Source organism: Grampus griseus (assembly GCF_964374135.1).
Source record: "Grampus griseus genome assembly, chromosome: 5".
Lineage (NCBI taxonomy): Eukaryota > Metazoa > Chordata > Mammalia > Artiodactyla > Delphinidae > Grampus > Grampus griseus.
Genome location: NC_138998.1, coordinates 60,844,039 through 60,864,241, shown reverse-complemented (window position 1 = coordinate 60,864,241; position 20,203 = coordinate 60,844,039). Strand labels below are relative to the sequence as shown.

General features: G+C 42.8%; 2 pseudogenes across 2 annotated transcripts in view; both read right to left on the bottom strand.

Moving 5' to 3' along the window:
• LOC309823123 (5-hydroxytryptamine receptor 3C-like) overlaps window positions 1–20,203 on the bottom strand; it is a 53,264-nt pseudogene that overhangs the window by 24,569 nt on the left and 8,492 nt on the right. The gene's annotated exons all lie outside the window — the stretch shown is intronic.
• On the bottom strand, window positions 70–3,365 carry LOC309822654 (5-hydroxytryptamine receptor 3C-like; annotated as a pseudogene). Its single transcript has 6 exons — window positions 3,307–3,365; window positions 2,865–3,034; window positions 1,866–2,025; window positions 833–1,041; window positions 430–644; window positions 70–299 (listed from the first exon to the last, which is right to left on the bottom strand). The product of its transcript is annotated as a 5-hydroxytryptamine receptor 3C-like (transcript).

Here is a 20,203-nt window from a genome sequence, read left to right as displayed (position 1 = left end):
GAATGAGAGCCCGGCTGGTTCCTGGAGGCAAGAGAAGCTCTTGCCTGGAGCTTGCAGGTGGGCATCTGCCTAGGTGTTCCAGAGGATGATGACCGTGACGATGGAGGGGGCCAGGAAGAGCAGGTAGAGGCTGAAGAGCAGGGTGTCCATCATGTGGCTGAACTGCATCCACAGGCTGACTGAGTGCTGCTTCTGAGCCTCGTCCTCCTGCTGGGCCCTCACTGACCCAGGGCACCCATTTAGCTCTGCCTCCCTGGGACCTGGCGCCTTCCCCACCAACTCCATGGGCTCCTTCACACCTAGGGAGAGACAGAGACTCAGCTGTGGGCTGCCAAGGTCAGCTGGGGGGTTGTGGGGACAGGAAGGAGGCGGGAGCAGAGAAGGGGAGGTGATGGGAAAGGGCGCGTGGGCAGTGCTGATTTCCCTCACCAGGCAGGTGGGCAGGGCTGAGGCCCAGGCCCGTGTTCCCTTCTGGGGTGCAGCGGGGCAGCATTTCCTTGGGCTGGTGCAGTGTAGAAGCAGGGAACGGAGCCAACGAGGCCTGGGTGGGGGCTGGGTGGTGGCCAGGTGCAGCAGGTAGGTGATGAAGATGGTCTCCAGCAGGTGGACCACCATCAGTGACAGACACAGGGCAAAATAGACACCTGAAGGCAAAGCAAACTATAAATAAATCTGGGCAGATTCCTCACTAAAAAAGATTTTTTTCCCCAAATCCAATCTTTCCTCAGAATCCATTCCCTCCTTAAGTGGAGAGGCAGCGGTTCTCCTGCTACCTGCCTCCCACCATGTCCCCTGCTGCCTTTGCTTCCCCGGAAAGTGGGAGGGACCATACTGATGAGAGGGGCTGCCACTGGCAGGTAGTAAGTCATTCAACGTCATGAGCAGGAAGACGTTGTAGCCCAGCAGGAGTGTCATCTTGAATGGGGCGCGGTTCTCACTTTCTGCCGGCAGGAAGAAGCTGAGGGTGTCGATGGCTATCAGAAAGCTCCTGGGCACCAGGAGGCTTATGACGTAGAGGCTGGGCCTGCGCCTGATGGCCACCTGGTGGGGAGGAGTGTGGAGGATGTGGCAAATAACCGATGCCAGAGGACTCAACTCTCTCTCTATATATATATATATATATTTTTAAAATTTATTTTATTTATTTATTTTTGGCTGTGTTGGGTTTTCGTTGTGGTGCACGGGCTTCTCATTTCAGTGGCTTCTCTTGTTGTGGACCACAGGCTCTAGGCGTGTGGGCTTCAGTAGTTGTGGAACGCAGGCTCAGTAGTTGTGGCACACAGGCTTAGTAGTTACGGCTTATGGGCTCTAGAGCACAGGCTCAGTAGTTGTGGCGCACTGGCTTAGTTGCTCCGCGGCATGTGGGATCTTCCCAGATTAGGGCTCGAACCCGTGTCCCCTGCATTGGCAGGCGGATTCTTAACCCCTGCACCACCAGGGAAGTCCCTCAACTCTATATTTGATTATCCAATCCTTGCTGATGTCCAGTTAGGCTGGCCATGGGATGACCTCGTTGGGTAACAGATGCATTTAATTGTGACCTCTTCTAAAGTGCCCCCAATTTTGTTGTCTAATTTTCCCTTATGTTCCACCTGCTGGGAACACAACTGTAGACTTTTAGGGGCAAGTGGGGCACTTTGGAGCATTGGACAGGACTGCCCATTCTTACAACAGCCCAGCTGCTCTTCCTCTCTGCAGGGCAGAGGCCTTGGGGATCCTTCTTGAGGGCAGTTATGGTAGGGGGTAGAGTGAGGAGCAGGGGCTTAACCCCCTGGAACTATTTTTACATCCCAAAGGGCCTTAAATCAAGAGGAAAATCACAGAGCAACTGGGCTCGGAAGTCAAACAGGGGCCCCTGGACTTACAAAGAACATGATCTGGTCATATAGGTTGCTGTCCACCAGCGTCTCTGGGGTGGCCTTGTCGATGTTCAGGAGCTACCACTCCCCTGGGTCAGAATGACGTTACGAGACGTGTCTGTTATCACCCACAATTCCTTATCCATGCCCAGGAGCATGCTGTCCACTGCAAGGGAGGCCGGGGCCGCTCAGTCCAGAAGTCTCCTCAAGTCTCCTGTACACAAGATTCAATTCCTCCTTCACTGAGCTTCTTCAACAAATTCTCTTCTCTGTCCTTTAAAGCAGGGCATCCAGGTTGTCTCAGATGGGTCACAGGACCAGCAATTCATATATGTGTGGGCTGCAGCATTGGGAGTTTATTTGTTGTTGTTGAAGTCAAAGTTATGGGAAGATTAGATATGACTCAAACATGAGTCAAGAACTTTCCTGTTTTTCTTCTCAATTCCCCAGTTCTATGATGTTGTTTTAGTGGACTCAGTCTTGAACAGCTCAATATTTTTATAATTACACACATGCCTATTATAATGATTAATTTGTCCAGTTCTGCCACAGGATACCTGGTGGCATTCGGTTACGTTAATTATCAGTTTAAGTGTGTTAGCTATTAATGTTAAAAGGTTTGAACTAAAAATTATAGATGTGCAGCAACTCAGGGTCAGGTGGGCCTCTTTGGTGCAAGGGCCATCTAAGATCTAAAGTAGTAGTATTTATTTATTTATTTATTTAATTTATTTACTTTATTGAGGAATTAAAGCAGTAGTTCTTAACCCTCTCTGCACATTAGCATCACCTGGGGAGATATAAAAAATCACAGTAACTGAGCCCCACCTGGAACAATTAAATTGGAATTTCTGAGGTAATGCATAGTTATTGGTATTTTTAAAAAGCTTCAGTGGGTAGCCAGAGTCGAGAAACACTAATGTAAAACCTTCCTAAGTAACACCTACATCATTTAAATATCTTCCCCTTGAACCTTAAATGGTTACCAAAATGTGTCTCGCTCACCTGTGTCGAGGAGGGAACTGAAGGTGAACGTGCAGTTCTGTTGGTCAGAAGGAAAGTGGAAGATGTCCAGATTACAGGTGCTGGTCACCTTCATTGGCCTGTCTTACTGTATTCGACCTTCGCTGCTGACATAGGCGGTGAGACCTGGAGGTCCCTGATCCACATCCACGCTGCTTGTGAGAGTCAGGGAGAGGTGGGTGCTGTGGGTGCCTTCATCAGCTTTTGACTCCCTTCCATCCCAGGTCTTCCCCTACTGTGCTCCTTTTGGGCTCTTTCTCTAAGGTCACTCTCTCATCTCTTCTGCTCATAGTGTTTTGTGGGAGTCACCTAACTGAGGCTGTGCCCCAGTCTGAATCTGTTGGTGTCCCCATGCCCTGCACTGACCCTCAGCTGTTCTTTGCAGATGGGCTTCATGCTGGCTTTCCCCCACCCAGATACGCACAATTCCATGATGATGATGTCTGGGAGCCACAGGTTCTCAGCTGATACAGGGTGTATCATTTTTGTGTGATCTTTTGTGTGATCTCCATCTCTTTCCATAACATTTAAGGTATGTACCCAGCCTGGGAACAAATATTCCCTCATGGAGGCAATCCCTCAGATGGATTGCCACCCTCTCTTAGTATTTTACTTACTCCTTCAGGGCTAATCTTTTCATAGACGCCATATCAAAGGAAAAAGACAGGGAGGGTAGGTTGAGGGTGTGGTGGAAGAGGCACTGGAGGACAATGAAAACGTAGAATTGGAGAGGTGGTGTAATGGGACAGTTTGGTAGATCTCTATGCAGTCAGGGAGAGAGGAGGGCTGTGTGTCCTGAGCAGTGGAATGTCTTTCTATTTGTCACCAAAAGGAAATCAAAACACTGACATTATGGAAGAACTATTTAACATGTTAATTCTAATGTCCTTCGAGTGCCAGATGGAAGTTCCTAGATATCCTTCAGAACCACACTCTGGTCTTCCCGGTTCTTGCCCCATCTTACCTTGAAGCAGGAGGCTGATAGTGAAGCACAAGACGATTCCCCTCCTAGCAGGCCACCCCCCTTCCATCCTCCTCTTCTGGACTCTTCTCTGAGGACTCACCAGGAGCCCCTAAACCCTGGGGCTTAAAGGAGCTCAGACCACCCCTTGGTTCCTGGTTTTGAATACTGCTCATGACAAGTGACCACACCCTGGTGAGAGGCTGTGGCCAGAGAGGTCACAGCAGAGTGTCCTGCTTTGCCCCTGTCCAGGTATGCTTTCTGGGCTCCAGGAAGGGAGAAGTTTGGGCCAAGATTAAGGGAGGAGCATCCTGTTTGGCAGCTCTGTGCTGAGATCAATAACAAAATAACTCGCTTTAATAATAGAGCATGGGCTGGGGAAATATGAATTATTATTTTTCTAAGGCCAAGGAATCTTCAGATTTGGAAAGGTGACAATATGTAGTGATTTGGTTATGTATTCATTCAGAATAATTGCAAATACCAAATTATAAATCTTGATTCATAGCTTCATTATCTACTGTTCATATTTTTCCAACATTCCACAGCTAGATTTCCTCTCTCCAGTCTTTCTGCCTCCCTAATTCATTCTCCCCCAGACTAATGTTCTCCATACAATTTTTTACTCTATGCACTGATTACATGATAATTAGATGTCACAAAACAGAGAGCAGATCTGTTTTTAACATCTTTATGTTGTCAATAGTGTTATACATTATCATAAACTAGTCATCTCAGCTAGCATAAATATTAATGGTCTGTGCCAATGTTATGTCTTATGTCACATCTCTGTAGAAAAACACAATCGGACCAAATGAGTGAATTGGGGCATTGTTATATCAAGTATCTTAGCTACATTTCCAGAAAGTTAGGAATTTTTTCCTTGCAGAAAGGGTGAAGAGTAAGACCTAGAGTACAAAAGAAACTTTGTTTAGAATGGACGATCACGACAGCCCAAAATAGAAACTGCTAAGGTAGGCAGGAATGACTTAGGAGCCCAAAGTGGGAAAGTATAGGACAGAAGGCTGAAATATCTTTTGTTTAAAGTTTGAAATGTCTGCAGTCCTTCAGCCCCACCAGCTCTGTAAGTCATTTCTTCCTTTCTTTGGAAACTTGACCAAAGAATTGGGTCAAAGTACTGCTGTGTCCACATTGACACACCCATGGGGCACCGGACTCTTGGACTGGCCAAGAGTGAAGGGCTTTCAAGGGACACTTGAGTTCCACAGGTAGGCTAGGCTCCCAGACCTTGGATCTAGGAAAGGAGGGTTAACTTCAAGCCCTGCTGAAAGTGGCTGAAGATAGTTGACATATATCTTGTTTTTATCAAAGTTGGCTGAAAAATGGGACCTAAGTCCCAATTGGACTTAGAAGTAGATATAGCTGCCAGGAAGTGGAGGTGATAGAGGCAGGAGAAATAAAGCAGTAAGGCACAGGTTTCTTCCGACCTGGGGAGTCAGTTTCAACTCTGGGATCTGGAAATCTCAGGAGCTATTGCTCCTGCTGCTGCTGCTGCAGGTGGTAACTAACATATTGAGTACTTTACTGTATGCCAGGCGTTGTATACTTCATTTTATGTAGTTCCCCAACAATCCTACAATGCAGATATTGGATAGGAGTATGTAGAAAAAAGAAATAGAGCCAAGTAAATAGAGAGATGGCAATTGGACCCTGTATTTTCTGATCATAATTTAGAACATAATAAATTTAAGGCAAAATAAATTTTGTCATTAACTGCAAGAATCACAAACACCCACAATCTATTGATCATCTTTTTTTTTTTAAACGTCTTTATTGGAGTATAATTGCTTTACAGTGTTGTATTAGTTTCTGCTGTATAACGGAGTGAATCAGCTATATGTATACATATATCCCCATATCCCCTCCCTCTTGCACCTCCCCCCCACCCACCCTATCCCACCCCTCTAGGTGGTCACAAAGCACCAAGCTGATCTCCCTGTGCTATACAGCTGCTTCCCACTAGCTGTCTATTTTACATCTGGTAGAGTATATATGTCAGTGCTACTCTCTCACTTCGTCCCAGCTTACCCTTCCCCCTCCCTGTGTCCTCAAGTCCATTCTCTACATGTGCGTCTTATTCCTGTCCTGCCCCTAGGTTCATCAGAACCATTTCTTTTTTTTTTAGATCCCATATGTATGTGTTAGCATATGGTATTTGTTTTTCTCTTTCTGACTTACTTCACTCTGTATGACAGACACTAGGTCCATCCACCTCACTACAAATAACTCAATTTTGTTTCTTTTTATGGCTGAGTAATATTCCATTGTATATATGTGCCACATCGTCTTTATCCATTCATCTGTCGATAGACACTTAGGTTGTTTCCATGTCCTGGCTATTGTAAATAGTGCTGCAATGAACATTGGGGTACATGTCTCTTTTTGAATTATGGTTTTCTCAGGGTATATGCCCAGTAGTGGGATTGCTGGGTCATATGGTAGTTCTCTTTTCAGTTTTGTAAGGAACCACCATACTGTTCTTCATAGTGGCTGTATTAATTTACATTCCCACCAACAGTGCAAGAGGATTCCCTTTTCTCCACACCCTCTCGAGCATTTATTGTTTGTAGATTTTTTGATGATGGCCATTCTGGCCAGTGTGAGGTGATACCTCATTGTGGTTTTGATTTGCATTTCTCTAATGATTAGTGATGAGCATCCTGTCGTGTGTTTGCTGGCAACCTGTATATCTTCTTTGGAGAAATGTCTATTTAGGTCTTCTGCCCATTCTTGGATTGGATTGTTTGTTTTTTTGATATTGAGCTGCATGAGCTGTTTGTATATTTTGGAGATTAATCCTTTGTCAGTTGCTTCATTTGCAAATATTTTCTGCTATTCTGAGGGTTGTCTTTTCGTCTTGTTTATGTTTTCCTTTGCTATGAAAAAGCTTTTAAGTTTCATTAGGTCCCATTTGTTTATTTTTGTTTTTGTTTCCATTTCTCTAGAGGTGGGTCAGAAAGGATCTTGCTGTGATTTATGTCATAGAGTCTTCTGCCTATGTTTTCCTCTAAGAGTTTTATGGTGTCTGGCCTTACATTTAGGTCTTTAATCCATCTTGAGTTTATTTTTTTGTATGGAGTTAGGAAGTGTTCTAATTTCATCCTTTTACATATAGGTGTCCAGTTTTACCAGCACCACTTATTGAAGAGTCTGTCTTTTCTCCACTGTATATTCTTACTTCCTTTATCAAAGATAAGGTGACCATATGTGCATGGGTTTATCTCTGGGCTTTCTGTTCCATTGATCTATATTTCTGTTTTAGTGCCAGTACCATACTGTTTTGATTACTGTAGCTTTGTAGTATAGTCTGAAGTCAGGGAGCCTGATTCCTCCAGATCTGTTTTTCTTTCTCAAGATTGCTTTGGCTATTCAGGGCCTTTTGTGTTTCCACACAAATTGTGAAATTTTTTGTTCTAGTTCTGTGAAAAATGCCATTGGTAGTTTGATAGGGATTGCATTGCATCTGCAGATTGCTTTGGGTAGTATAGTCATTTTCACAACGTTGATTCTTCCAATCCAAGAACATGGTATATCTCTCCATCTGTTTGTATCGTTTTTAATTTCTTTCATCAGTGTCTCATAGTTTTCTGCATACAGGTCTTTTGTCTCCTCAGGCAGGTTTATTCCTAGGTATTTTATTCTTTTTGTTGTAATGGTAAATGGGAGCGTTTCCTTAATTTCTCTTTCAGATTTTTCATCATTAGTGTATAGGAATGCAAGAGATTTCTGTGCATTAATTTTGTATCCTGCTATTTTACCATTCATTGATTAGCTCTAGTAGTTTTCTGGTAGTATCTTTAGGATTCTCTATGTATAGTATCATGTCATCTGCAAACAGTGACAGTTTTACTTCTTTTCTGATTTGGATTCCTTTTATTTCTTTTTCTTTTCTGATTGCCATGGCTAAAACTTCCAAAAGTATGTTGAATAATAGTGGTGAGAGTGGGCAACCTTGTCTTGTTCCTGATCTTAGAGGAAATGGTTTCAGTTTTTCACCATTGAGAATGATGTTCGCTGTGGGTTTGTCATATATGGCCTTTATTATGTTGAGGTAGGTTCCCTCTATGCCTACTTTCTGGAATGTTTTCTTCATAAATGGGTGTTGCATTTTGTCAAAAGCTTTTTCTGCATCTATTGAGATTATCATATGGTTTTTATCCTTCAGTTTGTTAATATGGTGTATCACATTGACTGATTTGTGTATATTGAAGAATCCTTGCATTCCTGGGATAAACCGCAGTTGATCATGGAATATGATCCTTTTAATGTGCTGCTGGAATCTGGTTGCTAGTATTTTGTTGAGGATTTTCACGTCTATGTTCATCAGTGATATTGGCCTGTAGTTTTCTTTCTTTGTGACATCTTTGTCTGGTTTTGGTATCAGGGTGATGGTGGCCTTGTAGAATGAGTTTGGGAGTGTTCCTCCCTCTGCTATATTTTGGAAGAGTTTGAGAAGGATAGGTGTTAGCTCTTCTCTAAATGTTTGATGGAATTCACCTGTGAAGCCATCTGGTGTTGGGCTTTTGTTTGCTGGAAGATTTTTTTTTATCCTTTTACAAAAAATATTTATTTATTTTTAAAATATTTATTTGGTTGTGCTGGGTCTTAGTTGGGGCAGGTGGTCTCCTTAGTTGCAGCTTCCAGGCTTCTTAGTTGTGGCATGCGAACTCCTAGTTGTGGCATGCATGTGGGATCCAGCTCCCTGACCAGGGAATGAACCCTGGGCCCTCTGCATTGGGAGGGCAGAGACCTAACCACTGCACCACCAGGGAAGTCCCTGTTGGAAGATTTTTAATTCCAGTTTCAGTGCTTGTGATTGGTCTGTTCATATTTTCTATTTCTTCCTTGTTCAGTCTTGGAAGGGTGTGCTATTCTAAGAATTTGTCCATTTCTTCCAGGTTTTCCATTTTATTGGTGTATGGTTGCTTGTAGAAGTCCCTCATGATCCTTTGTATTTCTGCAGTGTCAGTTGTTACTTCTCCTCTTTCATTTCTAATTCTGTTGATTTGAGTCTTCTCCCTTTTATTCTTGATGAGTCTGGCTAATGGTTTATCGATTTCATTTATCTTCTCAAGGAACCAGCTTTTAGTTTTATTGATCTTTGTTATTGTTTCCTTCATTTCTTTTTCATTTATTTCTGATCTGATCTTTATGATTTTTTTCCTTCTGCTAACTTGGGTTTGGTTTTTTTTTTGTTGTTTTTCTTCTGTCTCTAATTGCTTTAGGTGTAAGGTTAGGTTGTGTATTTGAGATTTTTCTTGTTTCTTGTGGTAGGATTGTATTGCTATAAACTTCCCACTTAGAACTGCTTTTGCTGCATCCCATACATTTTGGGTCATCATGTTTTCATTGTCATTTGTTTCTAGGTACTTTTTGATTTCTTCAGTGATCTCTTGGTTGTTTAGTAGTGTATTGTTTAGCCTCCATGTGTTTGCATTTTTTAGTTTTTTCCCTGTAATTGATATCTAGTCTCATAGCATTGTGGTTGGAAAAGATACTTGATACGATTTTAATTTTCTTAAATTTTCCGAGGCTTGATTTGTGACCCAAGATATGATCTATCCTGGAGAATGTTCCATGAGCACTTGAGAAGAAAGTGTATTCTATTGTTTTTGGATGGAATGTCCTATGAATATCAATTAAGTCCATCTTGTTTAATGTGTCATTTAACACTTGTGTTTTCTTATTTATTTTCATTTTGGATGATCTGTCCATTGGTGAAAGTGGGGTGTTAAAGTCCTCCCTTATGATTGTGTTACCGTCAATTTCCCCTTTTATGGCTGTTAGTGTTTGCCTTATGTTTTGAGGTGCTCCTACGTTGGGTGCATAAATATTTACAATTGTTATATCTTCTTGGATTGATTCCTTGATCATTATGTAGTGTCCTTCTTTGTCTCTTGTAATAGTCTTTATTTTAAAGTCAATTTTTTTAGGAAAAATGTTTTCTTTTTAATAATAAGGATGTTATTATTATACTTCACTTTTTAATTTTATTTATTTATTTTTTTGTGTGTGTTAGTTTCTGCTTTATAACAAAGTGAATCAGCTATACATATACATATATCCCCATATCTCTTCCCTCTTGCATCTCCCTCCCTCCCACCCTCCCTATACCACCCCTCTAGGTGGTCACAAAGCACCGAGCTGATCTCCCTGTGCTATGCGGCTGCTTCCCACTAGCTATTGGTTTTACATTTGGTAGTGTATATATGTCCATGCCACTCTCTCACTTTGTCCCAGCTTACCCTTCCCCCTCCCTGTGTCCTCAAGTCCATTCTCTAGTAGGTCTGCGTCTTTATTCCCGTCCTGCCCCTAGGTTCTTCATGACCATTTTTTTTTTTTAGATTCCATATTTTGTCTGATAAGAGAATTGCTACTCCAGCTTTCTTTTGATTTCCATTTGCATGGAATATCTTTTTCCATCCCCTCACTTTCAGTCTGTATGTGTCCCTAGGTCTGAAGTGGGTCTCTTGTAGACAGCATATATATGGGTCTTGTTTTTGTATCCATTCAGCCAGTCTGTGTCTTTTGGTTGGAGTATTTAATCCATTTACATTTAAGGTAATTATTGATATGTATATTCCTATTACCATTTTTAAAATTATTTTAGGTTTGTTTTTGTAGGTCTTTCCTTCTTTTGTGTTTCCTGCCTAGAGAAGTTCCTTTAGCATTTGTTGTAAAGCTGGTTTGGTGGTGCTGAATCCTTTTAACTTCTGCTTGTCTGTAAAGGTTTTAATTTCTCTGTCGAATCTGAATGAGATCCTTGTTCGGTAGAGTAATCTTGGTTGTAGATTTTTCCCTTTCATCACTTTAAATATGTCCTGCCATTCCCTTCTGGCTTGCAGAGTTTCTGCTGAAAGATCATCTGTTAACCTTGTGGGGATTCCCTTGTATGTTATTTGTTGCTTTTCCCTTGCTGCTTTTAATATTATTGCTTTGTATTTAATTTTTGATAGTTTGATTAATATGTGTCTTGGCATGTTTCTCCTTGGATTTATCCTGTATGGGACTCTCTGTGTTTCCTGGACTTGATTGACTATTTCCTTTCCTATATTAGGGAAGTTTTCAACTATAATCTTTTCAAATATTTTCTCAGTCCCTTTCTTTTTCTTTTCTTCTTCTGTGACCCCTGTAATTCGAATGTTGGTGCATTTAATGTTGTCCCAGAGGTCTCTGAGACTGTCCTCAATTCTTTTCATTTTTTTCTTTATTTTGCTCTGCAGTAGTTATTTCTACTATTTTATCTTCCAGGTCTCTTATCCGTTTTTCTGCCTCAGTTATTCTGCTTTTGATTCCTTCTAGAGAATTTTTAATTTCATTTATTGTGTTGTTCATCATTGTTTGTTTGCTCTTTAGTTCTTCTAGGCCCTTGTTAAACATTTCTTGTATTTTCTCCATTCTATTTCTAAGATTTTGGATAATCTTTACTATCATTATTCTGAATACTTTTTCAGTTAGACTGCCTATTTCCTCTTCATTTGTTTGGTCTGGTGGGTTTTTACCTTGCTCCTTCATCTGCTGCATATTTCTTTGTCTTCTCATTTTGTTTAACTACTGTGTTTGGGGTCTCCTTTTTGCAGGCTGCAGGTTCGTAGTTCCTGTTGTTTTTGGTGTCTGCCCCCAGTGGGTGAGGTTGGTTCAGTGGCTTGTGTAGGCTTTCTGGTGGAGGAGACTGGTGCCTGTGTTCTGGTGGTTGGGACTGGATCTTGTCTTTCTGGTGGGCAGGGCCACGTCTTGTGGTGTGTTTTGGATGTCTGTGAACTTAGTATGATTTTAGGCAGCCTCTCTGCTAATGGGTGGGGTTGTGTTCCTGTCTTGCTAGTTGTTTGGCATAGGGTGTCCAGCACTGGAGCTTGTTGGCTGTTGGGTGGAGCTGGGTCTTAGTGTTGAGACGGAGATCTCTGGGAGAGCTCTCGCCGATTGATATTATGTGGGGCCGGTAGGTCTCTGGTGGTCCAATATCCTGGACTCGGCTCTCCCACCTTGGAGGCTCAGGCTTGACACCAGGCCGGAGCACCAAGACCCTGTCAGCCACGCAGCTCAGAAGAAAGGGAAGAAAAAAATCAAATCAAGTCAGATTAAAAGAATAATAATAATAAAATGTAAAAATAATAAAATTTTAAAAAAAGAGAGCAACCAAACCAATAAACAAATCCACCAATGATAATAAGCACTAAAAGCTAAACTAAGATAAACATACAAATCAGAAACAAATCAGTCACAGACAGCAAACCCTAAGTCTACAGTTGCTCCCAAAGTCCACTCCCTCCATTTTGGGAACATTCATTGTCTATTCGGGTGTTCCACAGATGCAGGGTTCATCATGTTGATTGTGGGGATTTAATCCGTTGCTCCTGAGGCTGCTGGGAAAAATTTCCCTTTCTCTTCTTTGTTTGCACAACTCCTGGCATTCAGCTTTGGTTTTGGCCCTGCCTCTGCATGTAGGTCGCTCTCAGGCATCCGTTTCCTGCCCAGACAGGAGGGGGTTAAAGCAGCGGATGAGTAGGTCTCTCTTGCTCTCTCAGGCCGGGGAGAGGGAGGGGTACAGTAGTCATAATTGGAATGTGGGGTGAGCCTGCAGTGGCAGAGGCTGGCATGAAGTTGCAACAGCCAGCGGTGCACCATGTGTTCTCCCAGGGAAGTTGTCCCTGGATCTTGGGACCCTGGCAGTGGTGGGCCAGGGGTGTGGGTAGTGACCTGTGCTTGCACACAGACTTCTTGGTGGCAGCGGCAGCAGACTTAGCGTTTCTTGCCTCTCTCTGGGGTGCAAGCTGGTGGCCACGGCTCGCGCCTGTCTCTGGAGCGTGCTTAGGTGGTGCTCTGCCTTCTGTGGGCACGTGGGGAAGGAATCCCCTCTCCTCGCATAACCTGAAACAATGGTCTCTTGCCTCTTAGGCAGGTCCAGGCTTTTCCCCAGACTCCCTCCTGGCTAGCCGTGACGCACTAGCCCCCTCAAGCTCTGTTCACACAGCCAACCCCAGTCCTCTCCCTGGGATCTCACCTCCGAAGCCCGAGCCTCAGCTCCCAGCCCCCACCCACCCCGGTGGGTGAGCAGACAAGCCTCTCAGGCTGGTGAGTGCCGGTTGGCACCGATCCTCTGTGCGGGAACCTCTCTGCTTTGCTGTCTGCACCCCTGTTGCTGTGCTCTCCTCCGTGGCTCTGAAGCTTCCCCCACCCCCACCCGCCGTCCGCCAGTGAAGGGACTTCCTAGTGTGTGGAAACCTTTCCTTCTTCACAGCTCCCTCCTAGAGGTACAGGTGCCGTCCCTATTCTTTTGTCTCTGTTTTTTCTTTTTTCTTTTGCCCTACCCAGGTATGTGGGGAGTTTCTTGCCTTCTGGGAAGTCTGAGGTCTTCTGCCAGCATTCAGTAGGTGTTCTGTAGGAGTTGTTCCACATGTAGATGTGTTTCTGATGTATCTGTGGGGAGGAAGGTGATTTCCATGTTTTACTCCTCCGCCATCTTGAAGGTCCCCCCTATTGATCATCTTATATAAAAATACCTAAAATGATGAATTAGGGACCATTTTCAAGTAAAACAATAAAAATGATAGTAGTTAAAATAACCAGGGTTGCAGGTTTTCCAATGCTTATGGCTTTTTAACAAGCCATACAAGAATCACATATTTTTTCAGCATGAACATTGGGTCTCTTTCTACCTTCAGAATTCTTTATGTGTACAGGGTACTTTTCACATTGGCCAGTCCTGCATCTCAGACAAATTAGTAAGCATCTGGAATGCTTGTTTAGGAGGCATACTAGCTTAGGCTAGCTCTCACTTAGAGTTAATGCCAGGGCAGAGTTCCCTGTTACAAATGTGGTTTGGACATCCCTCCTGGGTATGCCTGCCTCCTCCTTCTCTTCTCCACTAGGCTCTCAGATAGGGGACGTTAGCTATATTTAGACAGAGCTGCAGTAGCTGGATTATCATTTTCTGAGCCCATTAGGAATAGTTGTCCTCAGCATTCTCTGGAATATCCTGGGGAGTCTCTAAGACTCCCATTTTAGCTCCAGATGCATGTCTCTCCTAAGCCAAGCTGTGGGCTTTCATGGTGACTCAGAACTAGGAGATGGTTCAGCAACTCTTAGCTGATTCAGGGGTCATCATGGAAGGGTCAGGGACTTCCTCCACTCTCAGCTTTCTCTGGGCATCTTTGGAGCCTCCGTCTTGGGTTCATATATCTTTAGGATTCTTGGGCACTCAGTCATAGCACCTAAAAAACAGCAGCTCTGAATTTGGGCTTTAGCTGCCTCCTTAGTCAAATATGGGGCCAGTTAGGACTCCTGTGAACCTGGGATTGCCTAGAGCAGAGTTTCTCAACCGCAGAACTGTTGGCACTGGGTGCTGGATAATCCTTTGTCTGGAGGACTGTCCTGTGCACTGTAAGATATTTAGCAGCATCTCTGGCCCACTAGATGCCAGTTCGACTCCCCACCCCAGTCATAACCTTAATAACGTCTGCAGACATTGCCAAAGGTCCATTTGGGGGTAAAATATCCCACAGCCTGAGCACTGGCAACTTGGATTCCTAGAGATTTAACTTTTCTTTTTCTTTTTCTTTTTTTTTTGTTCCCTGACTAGGGATCAAACCTGGGCTCTGGCAGTGAAAGTACCGAGTCCTAACCACTGGACTGCAAGGGAATTCCCAACACTTAAAAAAAAAAATCCCAAATGATTATAGGATGGTCACTGTGTCCTCTCCTCTCATTCCTTGTCCTGACTGGCTGGGCAATTTCTGGCCTATCTTCATGGAACTCCCAGCATGTACAGTGAGCCGACACTTGCACATCCTTTTCGGGCTTCTTAGTATTGGTGTCTGGTGTCTCCATGGCTGTACTCTGGGGAATCAGGAATAGGCAGGTTGGGCACTAGATTCCCTATGGCTTTGGATATTAAGACCAGAGGCACAGACACTGGATTTAGGAGCCCAGGTGAGAAACAGTGTCTGAGGCTCAGAGGCTCCAGCACCCAGGCCAGTCAGCAGGGTCTGTGTGAATAGCCTTGAGAGCCTGCTCTCCTCCAAGATGAGGGCAGGCGTCACCTTCATCCTGATTCTTAAGCCCTATGCAGACACTAGACAGTAAAGAATCTCTCAAGACTGTATAGTACCATCGAAGCCCCCGGGGTTCACATCCGGTCACCTCCTTAATGGTCTCACTCCTAGTCTGGCTTTTTCTAACTTATCCTCCACTGTGTAGGCTGTGTAATTTGAAATGCAGAGCTGACCATGTCCTTCTTATACTTGATATCTTTCACTGGCTCCCGTTTTCTATAGCAGTTACGTTAAGATTGCTGAATCTGAGAATTTGTATTTTCAACAAGTTTTGCAGGTGCTGCTGCAGCTACTCATCCTGGGACCACACTTAGAGAACCACTGGCTTATAGGATGAAATCTCACTCCTTAGCATGATGTAAAGTACTGTCTGACTTAAGTCCCACCTATCTCTCCATCATTTTGCTTTGGATTTTATTTTATTTTTTAATATTTATTTATTTATCTGGTTGCGCCGGGTCTTAGTTGCAGCATTTGGGATCTTTAGTTGCGGCATGGGGGATCTTTTTTAGTTGCAGCATGCAGGATCTTTTTTAGTTGCAGCATGCGGGATCTAGTTCCCTGACCAGGGATCCAATCTGGGCTCCCTGCATGGGGAGCACGGAGTCTTAAACACTGGACCACCAGGGAAGTCCCACTTTTGATTTTACGTTATAAAAGAGTTGTTCTTATCTTTAGTATGTATCAGAATTACCTAATGTGCCTTACCCTCACCACTCTGGCCCTAAATCTGAATCTTAGCCCCAAATCAGAATTGCAGGCAACAGTGCTCAGGAATTTACATTTTAAACTAGATCCACAGCTGATTCTAATGCACGTGGATCTTGGACTACACAGGGAGAAACACTACATACTAAGTAGCACCTCAACATCCAGTATGTGATTTTATTTCTCCACATTCCCTCGACCTAAAATACACATTCTACCATTGATCTCTTGTCCCACTAATAAATTCTTAAAGATTCAGCTCAACTCAAGCATCTAGTCTTCTGTGAAGCCTTCCTCAATCTCTCTCTCTCTCCTCTCTTTCTGTCTCTTATACAAACACACACACACACATGCACACTTGCGTATGTGCTGCTGAATGCTGTTGTGACCCTTACACTGGAAACATCTCTTTACATGTGTGTCTCTCCTCCTGCTCTGTAATTTCAGGGAGAGATGGAAACATTTTTTTTTTTTTTGGTCCCCCAGTGTGTGGCATACAGCAGTAAGTAGTCAATAAATGCTTTTCAATTGAAATGTAGTTGATTTACAATATTAGTTTCAGGTGTACAACATAGTAATTAAATATTTTGATAGATTATACTCCATTTAAAACACTATAAAATATTGGCTATATTTCCTGTGCTGTACAATACATCCTTGTAGCTTATTTATTTTATACATAATAGTTTATACCTTTTAATCCCCTATCCCTATCTTACCCCTCCCCACTTCCCTCTCCCCACTGGTAACCACTAATTTGTTCTCTATATCTGTGAGTCTGTTTCTGTTTTGTTACATTCATTTGTTTGTTTTTTTAGATTTCACATGTAAATGATAACATACAATATTTGTCTTTGTCTGACTTATTTCACTAAATATAATACCCTCTAGGTCCATCCATGTTGTTGCAAATGGCAGAATTTCATTCTTTTTTGTGGCTGAGTAGTACTCCATTACATATATATTATATATAGTATTATAGTCGTATTCCGTCATACCTCTATATCTACATCTTTATATCTATCTCCCATCTTCTTTATCCATTCCTCTGCTGATAGACACTTAGGTTGCTTCCATGTCTTGGCTATTGTAAGTAATGCTGCAGTGAACATGGGTTCATGAATCATTTCAAATTAATGTTTTCATTTTCTTCTGATATATACCCAGGAGTAGAATTTCTGGATCATATGGTAGTTCTATTCTTAATTTTTTGAGGAATCTCCATACTGTTTTCCATAGTGGCTGCACCAATTTACATTCCCACCAACGGTGTACTAGTATTCCCTTTTCTCTATATCCTCACCAACATCTGTTATTTGTAGACTTTTTGATGATAGCCCTTCTGACAGTGGGAGGTGATATTTCATTGTGGTTTTGATCTGCATTTCTCTGATGATTAGCGATAAGGGTTTAATATCCAATATATATAAACAACACATACAACTCAATATCAAAAAAACCAGACAACCCAATTAAAAATGGACAGAAGACCTGAATAGACATTGTTCCAGAGAAGATATACAGATGCCCAGCAGGCATGAAAAGATGCTCAATAAATTTTAGTTAAATATCTGGCCTGTCAGTTTACCATGGATGGGGAGAGAGATGAAGTCACCATTGCAGATGTAAGAAAGGTGATTGGGATCCTCATGGGAGTCCTGAGGCCATATCAGAGAAGTTACCTGCTGTTCCTCTGGTGTGGCTGAGGTGTGGGCCTCCACCTTGGGTGCAGTTTGGTGGAGCTGGGGTTTGGCAGAGGCGCAGCAGCCTCCAGAGAGCTGGAGCCAGGGCCCAGCCTTTTATTTCTGACTGTCCCCTCTAAGTTTCCAGTGAAGACCATGCTCAGAATGGCCTAACTGGAGCTACCATTTATTTTTCTTTATTGCTTTTATTCATTATTTTTTTTCACAGATTTATTGGAGTATAATTGCTTTACAATGTTGTGTTAGTTTCTGCTGTATAACAAAGTGAATCAGCTATATGTATACATATATCCCCGTATACCCTCCCTCTTGAGCCTCCCTCCCACCCTCCCTATCCCACCCCTCTAGGTGGTCACAAAGCACCGAGCTGATCTCCCTGTGCTGTGTAGCTGCTTCCCACTAGCTACCCATTTTACATTTGGTAGTGTATATATGTCAATGCTACTCTCTCACTTCATCCCAGCTTCCCCTTCCCCCCCACCCCCCGTGACCTCAAATCCGTTCTCTACGTCTGCGTCTTTATTCCTGCCCTGCCACTGGGTTCATCAGTACTGCTTTTTTAGATTCCGTATATATGTGTTAGCATACGGTATTTGTTTTACTCTTTCTGACTTACTTCTTCACTCTGTATGACAGACTCTGGGTCCATCCACCTCACTACAAAACACTCAGTTTTGTTCCTTTTTATGGCTAATATTCCACTGTATATATGTGACACACCTTCTTTATCCATTCATCTGTTGATGGACATTTAGGTTGCTTCCATGTCCTGGCTATTGTAAATAGTGCTGCAATGAACATTGGGGTACATGTCTCTTTTTGAATTATGGTTTTCTCAGGGCATATGGGCAGCAGTGGGATTGCTGGGTCATATGGTAGTTCTATTTTTAGTTTTTTAAGGAACCTCCATACTGTTCTCCATAGTGGCTGTATCAATTTACATTCCCACCAACAGTGCAAGAGGGTTCCCTTTTCTCCACACCCTCTCCAGCATTTGTTGTTTGTAGATTTTCTGATGATACCCATTCCACCTGGTGTGAGGTGATACCTCATTGTAGTTTTGATTTGCATTTCTCTAATAATTAGTGATGTTGAGCAGCTTTTCATGTGCTCTTGGCCATCTGTATGTCTTCTTTGGAGAAATGTCTATTTAGGTCTTTTGTCCATTTTTGGATTGGGTTGTTTTTTTTTTTTTAATATTGAGCTGCATGAGCTGTTTATATATTTTGGATATTAATCCTTTTTCCGTTGATTCATTTGCAAATATTTTCTCCCGTTCTGAGGGTTTTCTTTTCATCTTGTTTGTAGTTTCCTTTGCTTTGCAAAAGCTTTTAAGTTTCATTGGGTCCCATTTGTTTATTTTTGTTTTTATTTCCTTTACTCTAGGAGGTGGGTCAAAAAAGATCTTGCTGTGATTTATGTCAAAGTGTGTTCTTCCTATGTTTTCCTCTAAGAGTTTTATAGTGTCTGGCCTTACATTTAGGTCTTTAATCCATTTTGAGTTTATTTTTGTGTATGGTGTTAGGGAGTATTCTAACTTCATTCTTTTACATGTAGCTGTCCAGTTTTCCCAGCACCACTTATTGAAGAGGCTGTCTTTTCTCCGTTATATATTCTTGCCTCCTTTGTCAAAGATAAGGTGACCTTATGTGCATGGGTTTATCTCTGGGCTTTCTATCCTGTTCCATTGATCTAAATTTTTTTTGTGCCATTACCATACTGTTTTGATTACTGTAGCTTTGTAGTATAGTCTGAAGTCAGGGAGCCTGATTCCTCCAGCTCCGTTTTTCTTCCTCAAGATTGCTTTGGCTATTCAGGGTCTTTTGTGTTTCCCTCCAAATTGTAAAATTCTTGTTCTAGTTCTGTGAAAAATGTCATTGGTAATTTGATAGGGATTGCATTGAACCTGTAGATTGCTTTGCTACCATTTACTGAGTTTGTGCCATGTGCTCTATACTGTGTTATGTACTTTACGTAGAGTGTTCATATCCTCACAACTGCTTTGAGAGGTCAGCACTATTACTCCCAATTTTACAGATTAGAAAACTGAGGTATAGAGAGGTGAAAAAAATCTAAATCTTGTTCAGTGCCCATCCAGGTGGATATTGGTAGAATCTAGATTCAAACCCAGGCCAGTCTAGTTCCATTGTTCTTTCCTTGCTCTTTTCATTACTCTATAGCTGGGGAGTCTTGTGGACTAGATTATTAGGCCCCTAGGTTTCCACAAATGAAATCCTTTGGCCTAGACAACGTTTGGCTCCAAAGGTAAACAGTAGGGACAGGAGCTGTAGTTTTGCAAGTCAGATACCAGCACCTTTCACCTTAGCTTATATTCCAAAGGGGATCACACCACATGGCCCTCTGGTGGCCCCATTCATCTGGTATCCTGAGGGATCAGATTTGGGAATATAGCTGTAACCTGGCAAGGGCAGAATTAGCTGGTAGAGGAGGGAGGGTAAGTGAAGGTCGTTCTTTTGCAGCCCTGATGGGTGGCAATCACATACAGAGGGCATTGGCCAGGACTAAGGATCCAGGAGCATGGAGGCAGCCAAAACATCCAAACTGCAGGGTGAGTCACTAGCTGAAGTCAGGTTGGCTATGGTGCCTGGAACAGAAAGAGGGAGGGTCCTGGGACTCCTCAGAGGCACCTGGGAAAAGAGACCAAGACAACCACTCAGCTGTGGCTGCCACTTTAACGGGCTTGAATTCTCTTGAAGTGTGACAACCCCATACTTATCACTTCACTTTTCTCCACTTCATTCTTCTCATCTAAAAAATGAGGGGGTTGTGCTAGAAAGTCTATAATTCTTTATGTCTAGTGCCTCCCACCTAGATGTCGATTTTGCACTCTAGGTGTCAGTCTGCTTGATGAAAAGA